Here is a 21,986-nt window from a genome sequence, read left to right as displayed (position 1 = left end):
CCCCGCCGCCGCCTTCCTCTTTGGTAACCATAGTTTGTTTTCTATGTCTGTGAGTCTCTTTCTGTTTTGTAAATAAAGTTCATTTATATCCTTTTTTTTTAGATTCCACATATAAGCCATATCACCTGGCATTTGTCTTTCTCTGTCTGGCTTATGTCACTTAGTATGATCATCTCTAGGTCCATCCACGTTGCTGCCAATGGCATTATTTCATTCTTTTTTATGGCTGGAGATGCTGCTTCTTGGTAACATTAAAGGAGGTACCGCTTTCTGGTTAAAAGAAAGAATGGAATGAGCAGCAGGTTCTGGCATCACCTGGTCTCTGGGGCTCACGGCACCGAAGTGTCATGTGATCGGCCCTGGGAAGCCAGTGGTCCTTTCGTTTTCTACTTCCTCTGGGTGTCAGGCCGTGGAATCCCCTTTTGCCGCTATGTGTTTTGCCCTCTGAGTGTTAAAGCTTTGGGGCCTCACTTCCTCACTTGCGAGGCGGGGAAACGTGGGGGAGATACCAGCTCTGTGTCTCTGAGCCCACGAGGGCTCGTTGTTTCCCAGAAAGGCAGCATGTCCCTGAGGGAGGCTGCACACCGGTGGGTGGAGCCAGGTCTCCGCTCACATCCCTGCTCTGCGGGTCTGTTACTCCGCCTCTCTCAGCCTCTTTGCCTGACCAGCCCACGTGGATCACGTGGCACTTGCGCTTAGGTGATGTGAGGATAAAATGTGATGAAGGTCTTATCAGCAACTGAGTGCTCAGTAAGTGTTAGTTATTGATAATGTTGACAAGTGAGGTATTGACACAGAGCTGGTTAGTGGTAGGGCAGGGCTGGCAAGCCGTTTCCACCCGAGGGCTCCACCGATAATGGCTGCCTGCCCCTATGTTAAGAAGGATTCTGAGGCTGCATCTGGATGCGGGGGTTGGGGGAGGGAAAGAACGCTGGGACTAATTAGTCGAGCCTGCCGTGTATATGGGAAGGTTAATTGCTGACTGATTGTCATCCCCAGAATAGAAACCTCTTCTCTCTCTGGTCCTGTATCATGTCGACAGCTCTGGCAGCTTCTTTCACAATGTGTCTCACGAAGGCGCTAGTTGGCGGGTGGTAACAGAGTGACTGACGCAAATGCTTTAAATTATTTGCATTTGGGGAATGTTGGGATCCTCCTTCTTGTCCTGGACCACTGTGACCAGGAAGCACTGTGCACGCTCCCTTGAAGTGTGCACTGCAGAGAAACGGAAGTCCCTGTGTTTGCAGAGCAGCAGGCCTTTGAGCTGGGACGCCGTGGTCCTGGAGTGTGACACCAGCCTCAGCAGGTATCCTCACGTACCTCACCCACCTCGGCCTCTGTCCTTGTCAGCAGCCTAAGGAAGTAGAACATTAGGCAAATCGGAGCAGTTTCTTAGGCTTGCACGTTAGTTAGTAGTTGAATGCTTGCTCGCTAAGCTTAGGCGTTTTGAAATGATTGTCCTTGGTCTGGGTCTTTGAACCTTTAGTTGCTAGTAAAGCAGAGCGGGTCAGGAATGTTGGTTTCCACAAGTAAGACCATCTTCATAGGTGACGCCTGTCATTTTCATAAGTTAGGCGTTTTCATACTTTCATTTAAAAAATTACAGTTCCAAAGGATCTAGCTTTTACTCCAATATTAAGTTATTAATAAGCTAAAGAGGGGCGGAACGTTTCCTAAGTCCTAGGGCTTGCTCAAGTCCAGCACTCCCGGAAGCAGCTGTCTGGTTCGATGGAAGCCCAGCCGCCCTCAGTGTTTGCTGCTTCTCCCGTTACCGTGGAGTCTGCTAGAACCATCCAGGCGCTGCTTTAAATATGTGGACAGAGCATCCTTTGAGCAGGCTGGGGAAGGGGACACCGTGCTTGTGGTGTTCGAAATTCATTGTTGGTATAAATGGACTTTGAGGGACGTCTTTCCCAAAACCTCATTGGAAGTGTCTTCATCCTCTATTTTCTCTTGTTTTGAAAATTAATATTATCTTTCAAAGTAAGACCTGAACGAATCCATACGTGATATATACAGGCTTAATAGATGATCAACTAAGAAGAAGTGAGGGAAAAGTTAAAAGAAAAAAAAAACAAAACCAAACCACCCAGAATGGAGTCTACAGTGGTCATGCTCATGGCCGAGGCTTGTTGGCACCCGTGGTGTTACAGGCACGGCACTAACCTCCACTCGTTTAATCCCCACCCAAAGCTGAGAAGTGGGTACTGCATGGTTATTCCCATTTTGCAGATGAGCAAACAGAGGCCTAGAGAAGTGAAGTCCTTTGCAGGAGGTCACTCCGCTGGCCGCTGGCCGGTGAGATTAAAACCTTGGCAGCTTTGGTTCTTAATCTCCACCAACCTTGTCAACTGGAAGAGGGATTCAAATGCGAGTAGGCTTCCCAGCTGGCTCACAGTAAAGTCATTATCATCCCTGGCATTTGAGATGCACTCAGCCCTGGTGGGAGGAAGGTGCTCCCGAGGAGACTAATGAGATCCATTTTGTGCTGAATGGACTCGTTGGCATTTGCAGAAAGAAGACAGAACCCCTGCGACTTGGTGCCGCTCCAGGACCTGGTCCAGGTCCCCGCTGGTCCTCCGTTGCCTGCCCAGCTCTCGGCCAGTCTCCCCCGTCTTCCTTGGCTCGGGACCCTCACGTGTGCTGTTCCCTCTGCCCCATCGGCTTAAATATCAGCCTCCAGCAGGTGGGGGCCCTGCGCTGCCCGATCGCCCACCGTGTCCTGTGCCTTCCTGCCAGAGGTCGTAGGCTCTGTGACTGTCTCCCGCTAGCCTGGGTCCCCCGGCCCGGGGTGTCGTCATCTCTAGTCCAGAGATGATAAGAAATGCTCTCGGCCACTTAACGTGGTCTTTGTGTATTTGCTGAGTGAGCAAGAGGCAGTCTGTGCAGTGGTTACGGCCACTGAACTTGGGACCCACCTTTGAGGGTTGCAACTCATCCTGCTGCGCTCTGGGGCTTTGACCTGGGGGAAGGTACTACCCTGAGCCTCAGTTTCCTCTTCTGTAAAGAGTACTTAACTCATAGGGTTATTGGGGAATTGAGTGAGTTATTAAATGAAATGATGTAAATTCAGCTGGGCCTGATCAGGCGATAGCATGGGAGAAAATATTCCCATGATTCGGGTACCAATTCCACTTCTGATCACCAGCTGTGATTCTGACACCAATGCTGATGTGTGTGGGTTTTTTGTCCACACCAAGTAATTCTCTGACTCTAGAATCGATTCGGTTCTGACACTATCCGGAGTTGGCATCAGATTCCACAAGTTAAGGACTCAGTCCCACAAGACTGCCCCCTACTTCAGATGCTAATCTCAAGTTCAGGTTATTTACTACCTGTGCTTCTGACCGACTGGGTATAAATCAGAGGTTTCCACGACCCCCTCCTTGGGTTTGATTAATTTGCTAGAGCGGCTCACAGGACTCAGAGAAATATTTTACTCACTGGGTTACCGGTTTATCATAGAAGGATATAACTCAGGAACAGGCAGCTGGAAGAGACGCGCAGGGCGAAGTGTGGGGAAAGGGGCGCCCCACTCACCCAGTACCTCCTTTGTTCACCGACCCGGAGGCTCTCTGAACCCAGTCCTTCTGGGCGTTTATGGAGGCTTCATTACGTAGGCATGCTTGATTAATTCATTGGCCATGAGAGATTGCCCAAATCAATCTCTAGCCTGTCCCTCCCCCTTGGAAGTTTGAGGGAGGGCCGGAAAGTACCAACTCTCTAATCACATGGTTGGTTCCCCTGGCAACCAGCCTCCGTCCTTAGGTTACCTAGGGGCTTTCCAAAAGTTACCTCATTCACATAAGACATCTTTATCATTCTCATCACTTAGGAAATGCCTAGGGTTTTAGGAGCTAGGGCCAGGAGTTCGGATGAAGACCAAACATATATATTTCTTATTATAAATCACCATTATCCCAATTTTCAAAATACATGTCTGATAAAGGACTGGTGTCGAGGATATATAAAGGATTCCTTCAACCAATAATAGAAAGACAACACAATAAAAGAATCAAGGTTTGAACAGACGCTCCATCAGAGAAGATGCACAAATGGCCAGCATGTGTCTGGAAAAGACCTCGGCCTCAGCATCGTTAGTCGCCTGGGGAATGAACCACAAATTAGAAGCAGAGGGACACGCTCCACACCTGCCAGCATGGCTGAAATGATCCCAGCGGGACTCGGCGAGGATGTGGAGGAACTGGAACGCTCATACACGCTGTGGGGAGGGGTTTACGGTGGTGCCATCACTTAGGAAGTCAGTTTGGTAGTTTCTCGAAAAACTAAACCTACATCCTCCCTGTGACCCAGCAATTCCAGTCTGAGATATTTAGTTAAGAGACACAGAAACCTGTGTCCATACGAAGCCTTGTACCAGAATGTTCATAGCAGCTTTACTCAGGATAACTAAGACCCGGAGACAGCTGCCCATCAACAGGAGAATGGAGAGGTGGGCGGGGCTACTGGGCCATGAGAAGGAGCAGGTACCAGCGCACGCGACACGGTGACTCTCAAAACCGCTGTGCCGAGCAAAAGAAGCCAGACCCAAGGAGCACATACCGTGACTCCGTTTCTCAGGAGAAGGAGTTCTAGATGGACACAGCTAATCTCTGGTGGTTGCCTCTGGAGTGGGATGGGGCCTGGCTGGGGAGGGGCGGGACAGAATCTTCTGTGACTATGAAAATGTCCTCTATCTTGATAGGGGTTTAAGAGACACAGGGGCACGCATTTGTCAAAACCCCTTGAATGTGCACTGAAGAATGTGCATTTCAATGTATGCAAATTTTAACTAGAGAGAAGAAAAGGATTATAAATAAACACTGTACTCTAGTTAGTGATGTGTATATTTAGGGGGAGAGGTATCCCTGTCTGCAGTTTACTTTGAAATACATAAAAATTAAAATGGTGTGGCAGGCCCCCAAAGATGTCCACATCCCAATACCCAGCGCCTGTGACTGCATCACCTTAACATGGTAAAAAGGACTTAGCAGATGTGATTAAGTGAAGGAACCTGAGATGGGGAGGTGATCCTGGATCATCCAGGTGGGCATAGGGTCCTCACAGGAGGGAGGCAGGAGGTCAGTGTAAGGGAGAGAGGTGTGTCGATGGAAACAGAGGTTGGAGTGATGCAGCGCCTCGAGCCAAGGAACATGGACACCTCTAGAAGCTGGAAAAACCAAGAAGCAGATTCCCTCTACACCTTCCAGAAGGAGCACAGCCCTCCTGACATCTTGACGTTATAGCCAATGAAACTGATTTTGGACTTCTGACCCCCAGAACTATAAGATAATAAATTTATATTGTTTTAAGCCGCTGCATTTGTGGTAATCGGTTAAGGGAGCCACAGGCAACTAATACAGATAGATTTCTGGATAGATACATAATGAAACAATTACAGAAAAATGTTAGTGGTAGACTTCAGGCAGTGGGTGTACAGGTGTTCACGGTCAAGTTCTTTACATGTTTCTATACGTTTGAAAATTGTAATTGTAAAAATTGGGGAAAATGCCTGGGTTAGGCACATAATAAGCTCTACATAGGTGTTAGCCATCATTCTCATCATCATTACCATTCCGGCCACTCCCCACTTTATCCATCAAATACAGAAGAGGTGCAGAAAGAGAAGGCCATGGGCTGGTGGTAACTGGACAGAAATAATAAAATATAATAAGACCATCGTGACCTATTTGGATAGTTGCTTCCATTTAAGAAAACTTGAGAGAAGAAATCAAGTGAAGGGATGGGAACTCAGGAGCCAGAGCCCAATCGGTGTCATTTCTGCCAGTCGGCCGATTGGGTCCAGGCTGCACACAGGTGCAGGGATGGGACGGAAGACGGTGCCCCGGGAGCTGCGCCTTTCTCCTCAAACTCCCTGAGCTGCTGCTTCTGAGGATGTCTGCACTTTGTTAGGGGAAGAGAGTGTTTTAGTTAAGTTGGTCTAGAAAACATACTATTAGTATAATGAGATTTTAATGATTCGAAATTTTGCTGGAGCTGCACACAGAATTTCAATCTTATTGTGTGCAGCTCGGCTTGGTTTTGTTTTATTTTTCGCTCAGGCCCCATGGCAAGGACACATTTCTACAATGATTATTTAGATTTTCTTTCTGAGAGCCCTACTTGCAGGCTGCTTTTAATTTTCTTGTTTTGAAAACCCCTCGGAAGAAAAGAATATCCTTTTCGTAAACGCTTGGCTGCCTTGATCGGAAGCAAAGTGTGAGTGTTGCCACTGAAGAGATTTATGTGTGTTTAAGGGTTATGCCAGGGTCTCTGCTCATTATTCATGATTGCCACGAAGCAGAGACAACCCAAAGGTCCATCAACACCTGAATGGAAACACACAGTGTGGCCTATCCATGCAGTGGAATATTATTTGGCAATAAAAAGAAGCGATGTACTGATACAGGCTGCCACAGGGATCAACCTTGAAAACATGATGCTCAGTGAAAGAAGCCAGACACAAAAGGCCACCTATTGTGCAACTCTCTTCGTATGGAACGTCCAGAGTAGGCAAATTCACAGAGACAGAAACTAGACTAGTGATTGACAGGGGCCGTGGGCAGGAGAGATGGGAGTGACTCGTGATGGATCCAGAGTTTCTTTTTGGAGTGATGGAAACGTTCTTAAATTGATTGTGGTGATGGTTACAAAACTCTGAATATACCAAAAATTATGGAACTGCACACTTTAAAAGGGCGAATTGCATGGGGTGTGAATTCTATCTCAATAAAGCTGTTGAAAAAAATAGTGTGCGGCTGAGAGCCCGAGCTCAGAGCTTGTCTCCCTCCAATCATGGATCAGTTTCCTTGCATGTTTCCAAGGTGGGATCCTTAACCTGGTGGGGGAGGATGGGGTATCCTCCATGAAGCACGTTGACTTTTTCTATTTGATTCTGTTTCATTTCATTAGAGAAATGTGCTGGTCACAGCTTTCAGAACTGATTTTATGACCCACAGGGTCAAGAGGATAATTTTCAAATGTTGTCCTGAGAGATGCAGGGAAGGGGAATGAGTCGGTGGGTGTTAAGGGGCCCGAGTACTTTTGAGAGATTTATTGTTGGCTCTGGTGTTCGGTGCTCCAACCCGGGTTCTCAACTCTCTGGTTTGTTCATCGTTATTCGTTAATTGTTCAGCCTTCCAGGCACATGGTCGTTCATCAGCGCATTTACTGAGCTCCCTCAAGACCAGCTACCAGGGTGGGACGGGCGACCAGTGGAGTGGCCCTGCCCTGGACGCTGGCCCAGCCCTCGTGGTGTTGATGCCCCCCTCGCTCTTGCTGTCCACTCTTTATTCCCCGCGGAATGACCTTGGCCCCCTTGCTGAAAACCAGTTGGCCATCGGCTGTGGGTGTATTTTGGGCTCTATTCTAGTCCGTTGGTCTGTGTGTCTAGCCTATGCCATCATCAGACTGTCTGCAGCTTTGTAGTAAATTTCCCCCACTTTGTCCTTCTTTCTTTTTCAAGATTGCTTTGCCTATCCAGGGTCCTTTGAGAGTCCGTATGAATTTTAGGGTGGATATTTTGTTTCTGTAGAAATTGCCACTGGGATTTTGATAGGGGTTGCATTGAATTTCGAGATTGGGTTGTATCGTTGTCTTAACAGTATCCATCAACACGGATGTCTCTCAATTTATTTAGGTCTTTCTTCCTTAGTTTCCTTTCGTGGGGTTATGTAGTTCTCAGTGTGCAAGTCTTTGCCTCCTTGGTTAGATTTGTCCCTGGGTGATCTGTGTCTTTGGATGCTGTTATCAATGGAACTGCTTTGTATGCCAGGTGTTTACCTGAGCGTGCAGCCGAGCAGTGCCTGCTTCCTGCACTTCAGGGCCCCTCTCTCTTGCCCACTTGCCTGGTTCTTGCCACTTTGCTGGGGCCTCACCCTCGTGGTTGGATGTCGTTGACAACCAGGGGAGGTCGTGCCCCTGGCTGCGCTTTGGCCGATGGCAACAGGGATGCGGGGCTGACTGCAGGAGGCGGTGAGCCCAAGTCCCTGGAGGTGGACCAGGTCAGCTCTCAAGTGGCTACCTGGCAAGTCTGATAGAGGCCGGGGGTCCGGGCACAGAGGATGCTGCAGTTGACAGTCATGAAGCTGAGGCAGGCTGTCTTGGTGACACGTTATCTCCTTACGCAGCCCCTTGGATACACCTGATTAAAAGAGGTGCAGAGGGCACTTAGTACCCTGGTCGGGTCAGCCGGAGTGGTGTGCTAACAGGACAGTTCTGCGGAATCCCTGGCGGGACCACAGGGTGTCCTCATCGGCTCGTTTCCTTCACGGGCTCAGGACGGCGCTGCTGGGACTGGAAAGCTGAGGCTGAAACCGAGCGGGACCCCGGGGGCTCCTGGGCGCGGAAGCCGTTCTGTCGCCCCCCCCCGCCCCCGCCGCGCCCCGTTTCTTGTAGGCAAGACTCCAGCCTCCATGACCTCCCCTGAAGTCCAAAGGGCAGGTTCGAACAGTCGTTCATCAAGGGAGGAGCAGCCAGGAACCCACCTGAGGCGAGACGAACGGGACCAGAGCAGCTCCCTGGATTAGCAACAGGGTTTCCGTACCCAGGAACCCGCGCAGGGTCCTGCTGGGTTTCAAGGCCAGAGTCTGCCGACCGAGCCTCAGGGACCTTATCAGTGAGGGCGGGGGAGTGGCGGCCTGATCTCCGATGACCCTGAGGATTAAGCGAGGTCCTACACGGAAGGCTGGAGCACAGCCTGACCGTAGGGCGGCCTGGCGGGAGCTGTGGTTTGTCTTCCTTCTCGTCTTGGATGCCTGCTCCGAGCCAGCACCCTGCCCAGCACTGCACACTTATCAACTCCTCCGTCCTCACAGCAGCGTGTTGGGTGTGGGCGTGTTGTGATCCCATTTTGCAGACGAGGAGAAAGGACGGAGAGGAGAGGGGCCCCACGGCTTGTTGGGAGGAGCTGGGATGCACGTGAGCCTCTGCCCGCTCCTCGCTGTGGACGATACCTTGGAAGTTCAGGAGAGTACCTGGGCCCCCGGGCACTCCAGGGTGTGGTTTTAACGCCATTTGGGGGAGTGACTGAGAGAGGATGGGGCAGACTTGTGGTTCTTCCGCCGCCTTCTATAGGGACTACTGTGAAAATGCCATGAGTCATTCGTTCATTCATTCATTCATTCATTCATTCATTCATGCCTTAGTTGAACAGCCTCGGGAATAGAGCCTGGAATGTGCCGGCATAGCCCCTGTTCCAGGTGGTCCCAGAACAGACAGATCAGAGCCTCCCCATGCTCCCCAGGGACGAGGGGACCTTAGAACACGTAGTGGGTCCAGCCCTGGCCTGGGGTTGGGGAGGCAGGTGCCCCTGCAGGGGTGGTACTTGGGCTCTGAGCTGGAGGTTGAGTTGGATTTAGCAGGAAGGGTGGGGACAGACGGAGGGAACAGCTCGTGGGAAGGCTGACAGGCGAGTGGGGAAGAAGGTCGTGAGTTGTGCCCCGCCCAAGCTCAGGCTCTGAAGTCCTAACCCCTGCTGCCTCAGTGTGACCTTACTTGGAGGTAGGGTCTCTAAAGAGATAATTAAGTCAGAGTTAGGTCATAGGGTGGGCCCTCACCCAGTGTGAATGATGTCCTTATAAAAAGGGGAAATCGGGACACAGACACACATGGAGGGAAGCAATGAGGACACAGGGAGAAGGCAGCCGTCTGCAAGACCAGCAGAGAGCCCTCAGGAGAAATCAGCCCTGGATCTTGGACCTCCAGTCTTCGGACTGTAAGACAATTCACTTCTGTTGTTGAAGCTGCCCAGTCTGTGTACTTCCTTACAGCAGCCCTAGGATAGGAAGACAGTGTCTGGTTGGAACATGGAGGGAGTGGCCAGGATTGTGACGGGTGAGTCCCGGGCCCCTCTTTGGCTGTGACCACCGTTGGCAGAGGTGGTACTGTCCACTCAGCTCGAGAATCGGTGCCAGGGAGTCACGCACCACGGGGAGGCCTGCTCCGTTCTGGGCCTCCTCTTTCAAGATGTATTTGTTTCTACAGAAGATGCCTGGCAAAGTAGTCCAAGTAACGGAGCTTTGCTGCAGCGTGACAGGAGGGCAGCAGGGCTGTTAACGTGGGGGCATTCGGTGCCGGGAGGGGTTGCTGTTTGGAGCAGGGTGTGGCCCTGGTCATGGGTGTCCATCTCCCCACTGATACTCAGGGTCCGTCCCGTCCCAGAGATGTGTGAGAGCAGCTTCTTCCGGAAACCCACCAAAGAGAAACAAAACAAAACCTCCAAACCAAGACAAACCGGGTCTGGGGCCTTGCATTTGAATGGGGTGAGACTTAAAAGAAATCCTTTTTACTTCCCTGTGGAGGGAGAGGTCTCAGCTTTGAGCCAGAGAGGGACTGGTCAGGATTGTTTTGGTGGTAAGTGACAGAGACACAGTTGCATAATTTCAAGCAGAAAGGTTTGGCTTAGGTAAGCGAGCCTTAGAAGAGACAGAAGGGGCTGGTCTGGGGAGGCCTGGCCCGGAGATTGGCCCTGGTGCGACCCTGTCCTGCATGTGTAGCTCACATTCCCCCCAGCATCAGGGGCCCCGCCTCCCCTCCCCCACCCCGGAGTCAGGTCACAGGTGCACCCTCAGCATCGTGTCCTATCTTGTGTGTTCCATCCTGTCGCTGGGGTGGGCAGAGGGCTGTGCTTAAGATTGGATGACTCAGCACCGAGGTCTCCAGCTGCAGGTCCAGCTCTCTGGCTCCAAGGCTGTGCCCTGTGCTATGCCTCCTCCCCAAAGAAATCAAATGAGAATTGAATCTCATTTGCAGATGAGGAAACTGAGGCCCCGAGAGGGGGCTGGAGCAAGGTCTCTTGTCGAATGGTCTTCTCACTGTAGGTCCTACGTGAGCTCAGTGTACGCGGGTGTCAAAATGAAGGCCACCAACCGTGAATGTGATAGACGATCAGCATAAAAGGGACTCCTTTTCTCCCGCCTTTCCTCATTTCAGGCACTAGCCGAGAATGGAAGGTCCATTTGTCAAGGTTAGCTCCGGTCTGATTCAGTTTGGATGTTGTTCCACACTTTGAACTGGGGTAAAAATATCCACCCAGTGAAAATGTGAGCAGGGGACACACAGAGTGCAGAGGTCGATTTGATTTCTCCAGCGGTAAAAGGCCCTCTGAGGCTGCGTACCCACTGCTGTGGTGGCCCCATCGATTGCTTTTATTGTCCTCGGTGTTGGAGTGATCCAAGTTGAAGCACGATTTCCGAGCGCGTTGCAAGGAACTTTGGGCACTGTGGAAGCCCTGGAGATTCAAGCTGGAAATCAGACTCAAATGGGTGCTTGGTTCCTATTAAAGGCAGCAGATTTCTGCCCAGGACGCGGACTCAGCCGTCTGGAACACGGAGCGAGTGGAGTTTAGTGCCTGAGCAGTTGGCACCTGACTCAGCCTCTGCTTGTCTCTGGCGGGGATTGGATCTGGATGCTCCCACCGTGAACGAGCCCAGCGCAGAGTTTCATGGGCACGCAAGGCCCTGGCTGTGTGCCCGGGGCTGGACTTGCCCAAATTCCTTCCTCCTCCTCCCAGCCATCATCCATAGAGGGGTCTGCAAACTCTTGTTGCAAAGGGCCAGACAGTAAATATCTTAGTCTTGTGGCAACTATTCAACTCTGCCCTTGTAGCCAGCAAGCAGCCATGGGAATACTAAACCGATGGGCCTGGTCGTGTTCCAATAAAGCTTATTTACCAGATTAAGCCAGGGACCAAAACTGGCCATGGTTTGCTGACCCCTGATCTATGGCATAGGATTCTACTCCCTGGATTTGGGGTATGTTTTTAGTCCTTTCTTTCTTTTTTTTTTTTTAATTAATCAATTTTGGCTGCGTTGGGTCTTAGTTGCGGCCTGCAGGATCGTTCGTTGTGGTCTCTTTATTGTAGCGTGCGGGCTTTCTAGTTGTGGTGTGCAGGCTCGGTGGCCCTGCGGCGTGTGTGGGACTTCCCGCTAGGGAAGTCCCTGTTTTTAGTCCTTTCTGCTTTCTTAAACTTATTTAAAAAGAAGTCCCCGGGACTTCCCTGACGGTCCAGTGGTTAAGACTTTGCCTGCCAATGCAGGGGGTGTGGGTTCGATCCCTGGTCGGGGAGCTAAGATCCCATATGCCTCGCGCCAAAAAACCAAAACATAAAACAGAAGCAATATCGTAACAAGTTTAATAAAGACTTTAAAAATGGTCCACATTAAAAAAAAAAAAAAGAAATCCCCAAACCCCCCTGCCCCACAGCGATGTTCCTCACCCTTTAAGACTCTGTGTGCAGATTGATGGGAAGAGGGAGACAAGAGCTGGGTCACTTGTCCCCTCTTAGCTCGGTGACCTTGAGCTGGGCTCAGCCCGTTCCCTTCTCTGAACAAGGGGATTGATGGCAATGCCTCCCTCACCGATCTCCTGGATTGCTTGAAGAATTACACTCGATAATGTGTGAGAAGGGGCCTTGTGAACTGTCAGGTGTCTTCTAAGTGTGCACACATTTGTCGGCCGGTGCACGTGTGGAGGAGCACATAGGGCAGAGGAGTGAAAAGAGAAGCCAAGGCCGGGGCAGGCGGGGATTTATTTCCGCTTGTGCCACGCTCACGCCCCTTTCGGGGGCCAGGTGTCTGGCTTTTGCCGTCTAATCTGCAGAATCGAGTCCCCGGCGGCCCGTGTTTCTCCCCCATGCCGCCGGCTTCCGAGCTGCATCTGTGTTGAGTAACGGCCACGCAGGGAGAAGCATAGATCTTCCGTGACACTTTAGCCATAAAGGTCCTTCTGTCGGTTAGTAGAAAAGGTCTCGTTTGACAGTTGCCATGTAATCAAAGACATGTGCTTCGTGGCTGCAAATTCCCTGCTGCAAAATAGATATAATTCTTATGAAGCGAGAGAGAGGGCCCGGAAAAGCTGTCCCAGCACTCGGGCTGTTTATAGGCACTGGGGGATTAATGACAAAGCAGAGAATGTTCTGGTGGCCCAGCTGGAGCTGGACATAGCCAGTGACTCCACCCCTGGGCTTTTGGCCACAGGCTTGACCTGTGTCAGGTCAGCGAGCACGTGAGCAGATGATGGGAGCGTGTGGGCCTGGCCACGCGAGCGTCCAGCTCTACCCCAGCGGGAAAGGGAGACGGGCAGCTACCCGCTTCTCCTCTCAATGGCAGGAACCCTGTGGATAGTTAGCTCTGCACTTAATAAATGAAACTCAGGCCAGGAAGCGCTTTTATTTTTTTTCTCCCCCCGGCCCCGGCCACGCTGCGCTGCATGTGGGATCTTAGTTCCCCGACCAGGGATCGAACCTGTGCCCCCTGCAGTGGAAGCTCGGAGTCTCAACCACTGGACCTCCAGGGAAGTCCCCAGGAAGCACTTTGCTTATGTGAATGTTGTCAGCAGACCAAGAAGGGCCCGGAAAGGAACATGAATGAAGATCTGTGTTATGGGGTTGAATTGCGTCCCTCCAAGAGCTGTTCAAGTCCTAATCCCCGGGGCCTGTGAATGTGACCGTTTTAGGAAATAGGGCCTTTGCAGATGTGATTAAGATGTAAGTAAACACAAGGTCATCCTGGAGTAGGATGGGCCCTAATATGACTGGGGCCCTTAGAAGAGGACGGGGAGAGACAGTCCCACGAGGGGAGGAGGCCGTGTGAGGACAGAGCAGGGTTAGGAGTGATGAGGCCACAAGCCAAGGACCGATGGCCACAGCCAGACACTAGGAAGAGGCAGGAAGGGTCCTCCCCGGGGCCTCCGGGTGGGTACAGCCCTGCCCACACCTTGATCCCAGACTTCTGGCCTCCAGACTGTGAGTGAGAATGTCTGTTGCTTTAAGCCACCCAGTCGTGGGCGTTTGTTGCAGCAGCCCCAGGACACGAATACAGTCTCAGCTGGCCTCTGACCTTCCGGTTGCCTGGTTCTCCAGCCAGTGCGGCTGTGAGTGAAATTCGAAGGTCGCAGGGAGAAGTCAGGTTAACCTGGACGCATTGCACGAAAGCCCCGTCGCCCGAGAGGTGCTGTGAATGGGGACCGGCAGGCCATGCTTGACTTGCTCTGATGTTGCTGGGTAGACCCAGGGGAGACGGAGGACTTCAGCCTACTTTCCTCACCCGGTTCCGAGAATGCAGAAAGAATTCCTGTTCCTGCCATCACCCCAGCCCTAAATCCCCCACGCCTTGAAAATATTAAAAGATTGTGTTATGATTTTCGTTAATCATTGAAAAGTCAGCCATCTTTGTCTGTAAAGGTCCAAAGAAATACTTGAGACTTTGTGAGCCATCTGGTTTCTATAGAAACGACCCAACTCTGCCCTTGTAGCATGAAAGCCACCGTAGACGATACATAAATATACAGGTGTGGGTGTGTGCCAGTAAGAGCTCATTTACAAAAGTGGGCTGGATTTGGCCCACTGGCTGCACTTTGCCAATCCCTGGTTTAAACCAACAACGAAAAAAACCCCATTTGTGTGACAAGTTCTACTTTCTAGAATGTTCTTAGAGAGACGGCCATTTAACGTATTCTGTTATTGCTACCTGTGCCTTTTACAGGGACCCCCTGAATTGAGTATCAGAGCATAATGTGGACATAATAGACCAGCAACCACAGTTACTTTCCGTGTGAGAGGATGGAGGGCCTGGTACCCAGGAGGTACTTGGTGTGTCTTTTCCCACGCTCCCTCCTTCTTGGGAAATCGGGCGTTAAAAGATAGATTGTGACACATTTTGACTAGCAATGGCCCCGAAGTGAAAATAACCCATATGTCCATGGATGGAAGAAATTAAGCAAAATGTGACTTATCCATACAAGGCAATATGACTCAGCCTTAACAAAGGAGGAAATCCTGACACAGGCTACAACACGGATGAACCTTGAGGACATTATGCTGAGTGAAATGAGCCAGTCACAAAAGGACAATTACTGTATGATTCCACTCACGTGAGCACCAAGAACAGTCAAGTTCATAGACACAGAAAGTAGAGTGGTGGTTGCCAGGGGCTGGGGGGAGGGGGAAAGGGGAAATTATTGTTTAATGGGGACAGAGTTGGGAAGATGATGCATTCTGTAGATGGAGGGTGGTGATGTCTGCCCAGCAGTGTGAATGGACTTAATGCCACTGAACTGTCCACTTAAAAATGGTAAATGTTATGTATATTTTACCACAATATTTTATTTTATTTTATATTTTATATTTTATTTTTATTTATTATTTTTTTGGCCACACCGTGAACTTTGCAGGATCTTAGATCCCCGATCAGGGATCGAACCCATGCCCCCTGCGGAGGCGCGGAAGCACGGAGTCCTAACCACTGGACCGCCAGGGAAGTCCCTACCGCAGTTTTCTTAAAAATGAAAAAGTATTGTGAAATATATTGCACTTACAAAAGAGTCTACATGTGTACAGTGTAAAGTATAATGGAAAAGTACCCACGGTCCTACCACTCGGCTTAGATAACGCTGTCTGTACCCCTCCCCCTCGGGACCTCTCCCTCCCAGCAGAGGGGACCCACTGCCATTAGCACCTGTGCCTTTCCTTGCCGTGTGGTCACACGTGCACATGCTCTTCTACGTTTTGGGGCTTTGCCTGACTTTGAACCTTACGTGCCTGGAGCCACTCTGTGCATGCTCCCCAAGACTCTCGAGGCCGCCCACGGCTCAGCCCCGCTCCGCCGGGCAGCCACGCCGCCCACCTTGGCACTCAGTGTCACACCCCTCCTTGGACCACTATCACTGTGGAGCTCAGGAGAGGGCGATGCGGCGCCTGGGCTGCACGTGGATTTGCTCTGGCTGAGTTTTGATCTGAGGCTGGGGGCAGGTGGGGACGGGAGCTGACTGATGCTCGATGCCCGGCTCCCGGCTCTCCTCCTGATCTCCCCTGGTGAGTTACTGTACCTCTCTGTGCCTTCGCCGGTTTTCCGAAGCAGGTGATGGGACAGCATCAGGGTGTGCGGGTGACCATGTAAGATGCCCAGAGAGGCAGCTGGGTGAGCTCGGGCGGTGGAGTGCTCGTTGGACGGGCCGGATGTTGGTAGTTTCTCTTCTTTTTTTTTTTTCGGCTGTGCCTCTCGGCTTGCGGGATCTTAGTTCCCCGACCAGGGATCGAACCCGCGCCCCCTGCATTGGAAGCTCAGGGTCTTAACCACTGGACCACCAGGGGAGTCCTCTCTTCTCACTTTTTCGCTGCTTTTCTCAACCTGGCAAAAATGCTTGGCTTGTAAGCTCATCGTTCCATTTGAGGGAAAATTAAACACATTTAAGAGCAAATTAAATTCGGGGATTTTGATCGTTAGCTGAGTTAATTATTTTTGGAAAAATGTAATGTACCAAGCAGGATATAGCACATGGTGGCATGCTCAATAAATATTTGTTAGAACAAAGAGTAATTTTACAAGCCAATCAAGTCATATATAATGGGATTATTTGGCTCTAAAACTAATGAAGTGGCAGTAGAGCAGTAACGGCTGCTAAAGATCGTCTGTGTGCTTGTAGAACGTCCGGAGACAAGAGAAGACGCTCGTGCTGGATCTCAGCCCAGAGCGAGGCCGAGAGTGAGCTGGCACACTGTTGTCCCGGGAGGGGTGCAAGGAGCATCTATGCCCGTGGTCCGAAGCCTGAATTTTTCAGCACTCAGCAGAGCTGTCTCGGGGCCGCACCTGCCTTAGCCACACTCAGGAGCCAGTGGGTAGAACTGGGATGCCCACTTTGTAGGATTTTTTTAAAAAAATTAATTAATTTAATTTATTTATTTTTGGCTGCACTGTGTCTTCGTGGCTGCGCGTGGGCTTTTTCTAGTTGCGGCGAGCGGGGGCTACTCTTCGTTGCAGTGCGCGGGCTTCTTATTGCGGTGGCTTCTCTTGTTGCGGAGCACGGGCTCTAGGCACGCGGGCTCAGTAGTTGTGGCGCACGGGCTTAGTTGCTCCGCGGCATGTGGGATCTTCCCGGACCAGGGCTCGAACCCTTGTCCCCTGCATTGGCAGGTGGATTCTTAACCATTGCACAACCAGGGAAGCCCCACTTTGTAGTTTATGGTGTGTGTGAAGTTCGGCTGGGGTCCTGGGGGTGGCGGGCTAGGAGTGGGGGGACACTTCCTTGCCTTTTCCTAGTTCCTGGTGGTTCTGGCAGTCATTGGTGTCCTTGGCTTGTAGACACATCACTCCGATCTCTGCCTCTGTTCTCACATGGCCTTCTTCCCTCTGTGTGTGTCTGTTTCCAGATTTCCCTCCTCTATAAGGACACCAGTGGGGCCCACCCGAATCCTGGACGACCCCATCTTAACTTGATTACATCTGCAGAGGCCCTGTCTCCAGATAAGGTCACATTCACAGGCTCCAGGTAGACGTGAAATCTGGGGGGGGAAGCCTATTCAACCCACAGTCCCCTACACTTTGTAAGTGTCTAAAACCTTTTAGTTATTGTTACTATTATTCTTACTTTCTTAGAAGAGAGAGCAGTGGGGATAAATGGTGCACACATAGTGGATCAAGCCCCTGCCCACGGGCGTGGGGCGGTCCAGCACTGTCACAGCCGCCTCTGGTCCGTTCACTTCTCCAAGGCTGCTGTGTGGGGATCCACACTCAGAAAGGACAGGGTCTCTTTGCTCTACAACAGAAATTAATACAACATGGTAAATCAACTATACTGCAATTAAAAAAAAAGAAAGGACAGGGTCTGTGCTCTCGAGGACCCGGCCATAGCTGCTCCTCATTGAGATGGAACCGCCAGCCCCCAAGCTTGCAGCCACGCCGTCCTGGTCGCTCGGTGACAGTTCAGTCACAGTTGCGGTCCTGTGTAGGGGCGTGTCACCCGGGCGGCCTCGTCTTCCCAGCCCTGGAGTCTCGGATTCCTTTTCCCTTCGTGTGTTTTGAGGAGGGAATCACACATGACCTGGAGCAGGAGGCTGTGTTAGCTGGGCAGACAGCACACAGGAAATACCGGTGGACTGAGGTTTGTTGAAAGGCTCAGGGAGTTTCCCCGAGGCTGGGGTTAGTGCTTAGGAGTGCTTAGGGGCATCTGGAGCTTCGGATCCTGAGGCCCTTGGAGGTTGACGGGCATGACCTTGAAGGGTGGCAGACCTCCGGGGCAGGGGCTGGCAGGGTCCCTGGCTCGGAGGCGTGCGGCTGTGAAGCATCACTCAGCTTTGCAGCTTATTCTTTCTGTTCATTTCCCGGGTGTGACTGATTGTACTAGCCGACTGGGGCATTGGCGGAGGAGGAGGGTGGCGTTTATCTGGCTTTCCTTGGGTGGCGCCGGGTGAGTCCCCTGGAGCACCTCTGGGGGCGCCCATCCTGGCCCCCGAGAGGCTTGTCGGAGGCCATCCTCACTGAGACCGCTAGCAAGAATGAAAATGCTGAGGCAGCCAACATGTACTGAGTGCCTGCTGTGTACCAGGCAGGTGGCTCCAGTGGAATCACCTGCTTTGAAGTCACCATCCAGGTCACCCTCTTTCCTGACATCTTCTGTCCTTCAACTTAATGTGTTGTTTTTTAGAACTTAGCACTTGGGGGATTGCCAATACAGTGCCCATGATTGATTCAAACAGAAGGGGGTAGAGAAGCGCCTTCCTTCCGGACAGAAACGTTTCAGTAAAAAGGTAGAACTTGTACTTCTTTGGCTTTTCATGGATTGTATTGAAATGGATGTAACCTGCCTGTAACAGGAAGAAACAGTTAACCTGTATAGAAAATAAACTTACTGGGACTTCCCTGGTGGCGCAGTGGTTAAGAATCCGCCTGCCAATGCAGGGGACATGGGTTCAATCCCTGGTCTGGGAAGATCCCACATGCCGCGGAGCAACTAAGCCTGTGCACCACAACTACTGAGCCTGCGCTCTAGAGCCCACGAGCTACAACTACTGAGCCCGAGTGCCACAACTACTGAAGCCCATGCGCCTAGAGCCTGTGCTACGCAACAGGAGATGCCACCGCAATGAGAAGCCCACACACCGCAACGAAGAGTAGCCCCCACTCGCCGCAACTAGAGAAAGCCTATGTGCAGCAACGAAGACCCAACACAGCCAAAAATAAAAATAAATAAATTTTAAAAAAAGAAGAAAATAAACTTATGGTTACTGGGGGTAAGGGGTTGGGAGGGATAACTTTGGAGATTGGGATGGACATATATACACTACTATATATAAAATAGATAACTAATAAGAACCTACTGTATAGCACAGGAAACTCTACTCAATACTCTGTAATGGCCTGTATGGGAAAAGAATCTAAAAAAGAATATATATGTATATATATGTATAACCGATTCACTTTGCTGTACACCTGAAACTAACACAACACTGTAAATCAACTATACCCAATAAAAATTATAAAAAAAAGAAAAAGCAAAAAAAAAAACACCCCAAAACAGTTAACCTGTGCTTGGTTTAGTCTGAATTAATTATCTTAGTAAAGTGTTGCCTCTGTCCCCTTGCCTGTCTGCATAGCACGTAGCATCCTCTGAAATACCGTATTTACTGATTGATTGACTTTTCTCCCACTTTGAAGCTGAGTCCTTTGTCCTCTCACTGCTGTGCCTGGGCTTGAGTGACGCCTGGCAAATAGTAGGTGCACAGCGCATGTCTGGGTTGGGGTCCTGACCTCGAGCAGGCTGCTTCACCCCTCCCAGCCTCAGTTTTGTCATCCATTAAGTGGGGATGGTAATAAGAATTCTTTCTGGCTGCCTTAGGGGGCTGTGATGAAGGTCAAATGAAATAATGAATGTGCAGCCCCCTATTTTACTCTAAAAATGGCACATAAGGAGCTGGGTTTTGCCTGCCTGGCCCAGCATCATGGAATCCCCAGTGCCTCGCAGGTAGGACGCTCTGGATGCATAGATGGTGAATGAATGAAATGAGAGCTGCCCTGCAGTTAAAATTGTCAAAACCTGACTCTTTAAGATGACACCATGGGGCTCCTGATTCTTTTATAATCTTTTAAGCACAGCCGTTTTCCTTTAAAAGCTGGGCAGTTTTCCTTTCGTGACCAACCCTCTGTTATTCTTGCCCCCCAGGAGCTGGGTGCTGGCTCCGGGCATTGGCTTGGCCGAGCTGGCAGGCGCAGAGGTGCTGAGATGCCCCTGCTCCCGCCCCAGCTGTCCTCTGGGTGCAGACCTCCGCGGGGCGCTGGCACTCTCGGACGTGGTTGTCCTGGGTCTTGCTTTCTGAGCGCCCACAGGATGCCCTCGTCCTGCTTGAGCTGAAGAGGCTTGTCCTCGGGCACCATAACGAAGTACCACAGGCTGGGGGTAAACAGCAGACATCTGTTCGTTCACGGTTCTGGAGGCTGGACGTACGAGATCCAAGTGCCAGCAGGGCTGGTTTCTCTCCTTGGCTTAGGGATGGTGTCCGCACTGTGTCCTCTGTATGTGTCTGTGACCTCATCTCCTTTTCTTATAAGGGCACCAGTCACATGGGTTTAGGGCCCACCTATATGACCTCATTTAACCTTCATCTCCTCTTTATAGGCCCTCTCTCCAAACACAGTCATTTTCTGAGGTCCTGGGGGTTAGGACTCCAACAAATGGATTTTGGGGGAACACATTTCACCCCTAACAAGCTCCTTCATCAGGTGGCCCAAATAGAGGAACCGTTAGACCACAATCAGCTGCGGGACCGTATCGGCCTTGGGTTCCTCGTAGCTGCTGCCTCGGGTCCCAGGTCTCGACTCTGGATTACCGTTGGTCTGCACCAAGTCTGGGGGGAATCCCGTGCTGCTGATTCCTTTGCCTGGGCTCGGGTGGGTCCACCGGGCAGCGCTGGGAGCAGGTGGCCATGTCCCGTGACTGCGCGCTGCCCCGAAGCCCCTGCTGGTGGTGGGCCTGCTCCGGGTACCAGCGTCCCTGTTGGGCTCACATACTGCCCTGCTTGAGCAAACCTGGGGGTCGCCTGGTCACTCAAGCCACATCTACAGGAAGCATGCATTTCCCTCGGGAGCTGGGGGGATTGCTAATGACTGTCATAAATAGGAGCGAGTAGTGCTTCCTACCAGGAACCACACAAATGCATTTATCCCTGAAGCCACCCCACGAGGTTGGTCATTGTTATCAACCCATTTTTCAGACGAGGGAACCAGGCACAGATGGGTGGCCCGCCCAGGTCACCCAGCTGGGAGGTGACTGGCTCAGCTTTGAGGCCAAGCAGTGTGTCCAGCGGGCAAATCGAGGAGGAGTTTTGGGCAAAGGTGGGTGTGGTTCTACTTCTTCACCCTCCCTCCCCATTCTAGCATCTTCCTCTGTCCCCCCACCCTGAGAAGCCAGTGCTACAGGAAGCAAATCTGCCAGTTTGGGCGGCCTCAGCTCCCGCTACGGCTTTGTTTCTGGTATTTGATTTCTGTTGTCGTGGCAACGGGGTGACAAGAGTTCTTCGTTAGCGCCGGTCCTCCTGACGCGGTCGGCATCCAGGAGATGCAGCGTGGGGACGCGGGCCTGCGTTCTGCGTTCTCTTTGGGGTTGGGACAGAGAACCAGGTCGAGTCCACTCTCGGACCCTCCCGTCCACCTGCCCGGCGGCCGGGTCTCCAGGCCCAGGCCGAGATCGAAGCCTTATCGGAGGCCAAGGTCTATTGTTCAGCTTTTTGCTGAGCCAGACAAACACGTCTGAAGTCACACACAGGAATGGATACTCCCTTCCTTCCTTCTTCTTGCCTTGTGGGTTTGTTTCCTGGGGAGCAGCTTGCCGTGAAGCCGTTGGCAGCAAAGATAGAAATAATATTTTGTGGTTAGCAGTGTCTTATCGTGTAAAAACAACCCCGTCCTCCCGGCAGCTTGATCCCCTGTGGCCTTCCTCAGAGTCACCCAAAAGGGGCCTTTCCCTCGAATTGCAAGTCACGGCAGCATCCCTGCCCGCGCCCCTATGTGACCTGGCGTGTGTCTCCTCCGTCTCCCCGCCGATTCCCCGCTGGCCTCAGGCTCACCTGCACTTACCCGCTTCACCAGTGAGTGCTCCCCGGTTTCTTTCTCATCGTTTGCAGCAGAAGCTAAGCCCGGGCCAGCCCTTATTCCCTCTCTGCTTTATGGGGGAAGGTCATTTAGACCAGGATGGACCCTGGGCTGGCCCTTTGACTT

The 21,986-nt window shown here is 51.4% G+C and overlaps 1 protein-coding gene across 3 annotated transcripts in view; it reads left to right on the top strand.

Moving 5' to 3' along the window:
* PARVB (parvin beta) overlaps positions 1-21,986 on the top strand; it is a 110,735-nt gene that overhangs the window by 8,800 nt on the left and 79,949 nt on the right. Inside the window, exon 1 of one of the 3 annotated variants that reach the window (XM_061206172.1) lies at positions 21,062-21,104. The exons of the other annotated variants lie outside the window; for them this stretch is intronic. The gene's annotated coding sequence lies outside the window, so the exon portion shown is untranslated. Of the gene's footprint in view, positions 1-21,061; positions 21,105-21,986 lie in introns of those variants that run through there. 3 annotated transcript variants of the gene reach the window in all.

The sequence above is a fragment of the Eubalaena glacialis genome, chromosome 11, assembly GCF_028564815.1.
Source record: "Eubalaena glacialis isolate mEubGla1 chromosome 11, mEubGla1.1.hap2.+ XY, whole genome shotgun sequence".
Classification (NCBI taxonomy): Eukaryota; Metazoa; Chordata; class Mammalia; order Artiodactyla; family Balaenidae; genus Eubalaena; species Eubalaena glacialis.
The sequence above is the reverse complement of the archived record's forward strand: the minus strand, read 5'-3'. Positions and strand labels throughout refer to the sequence as shown.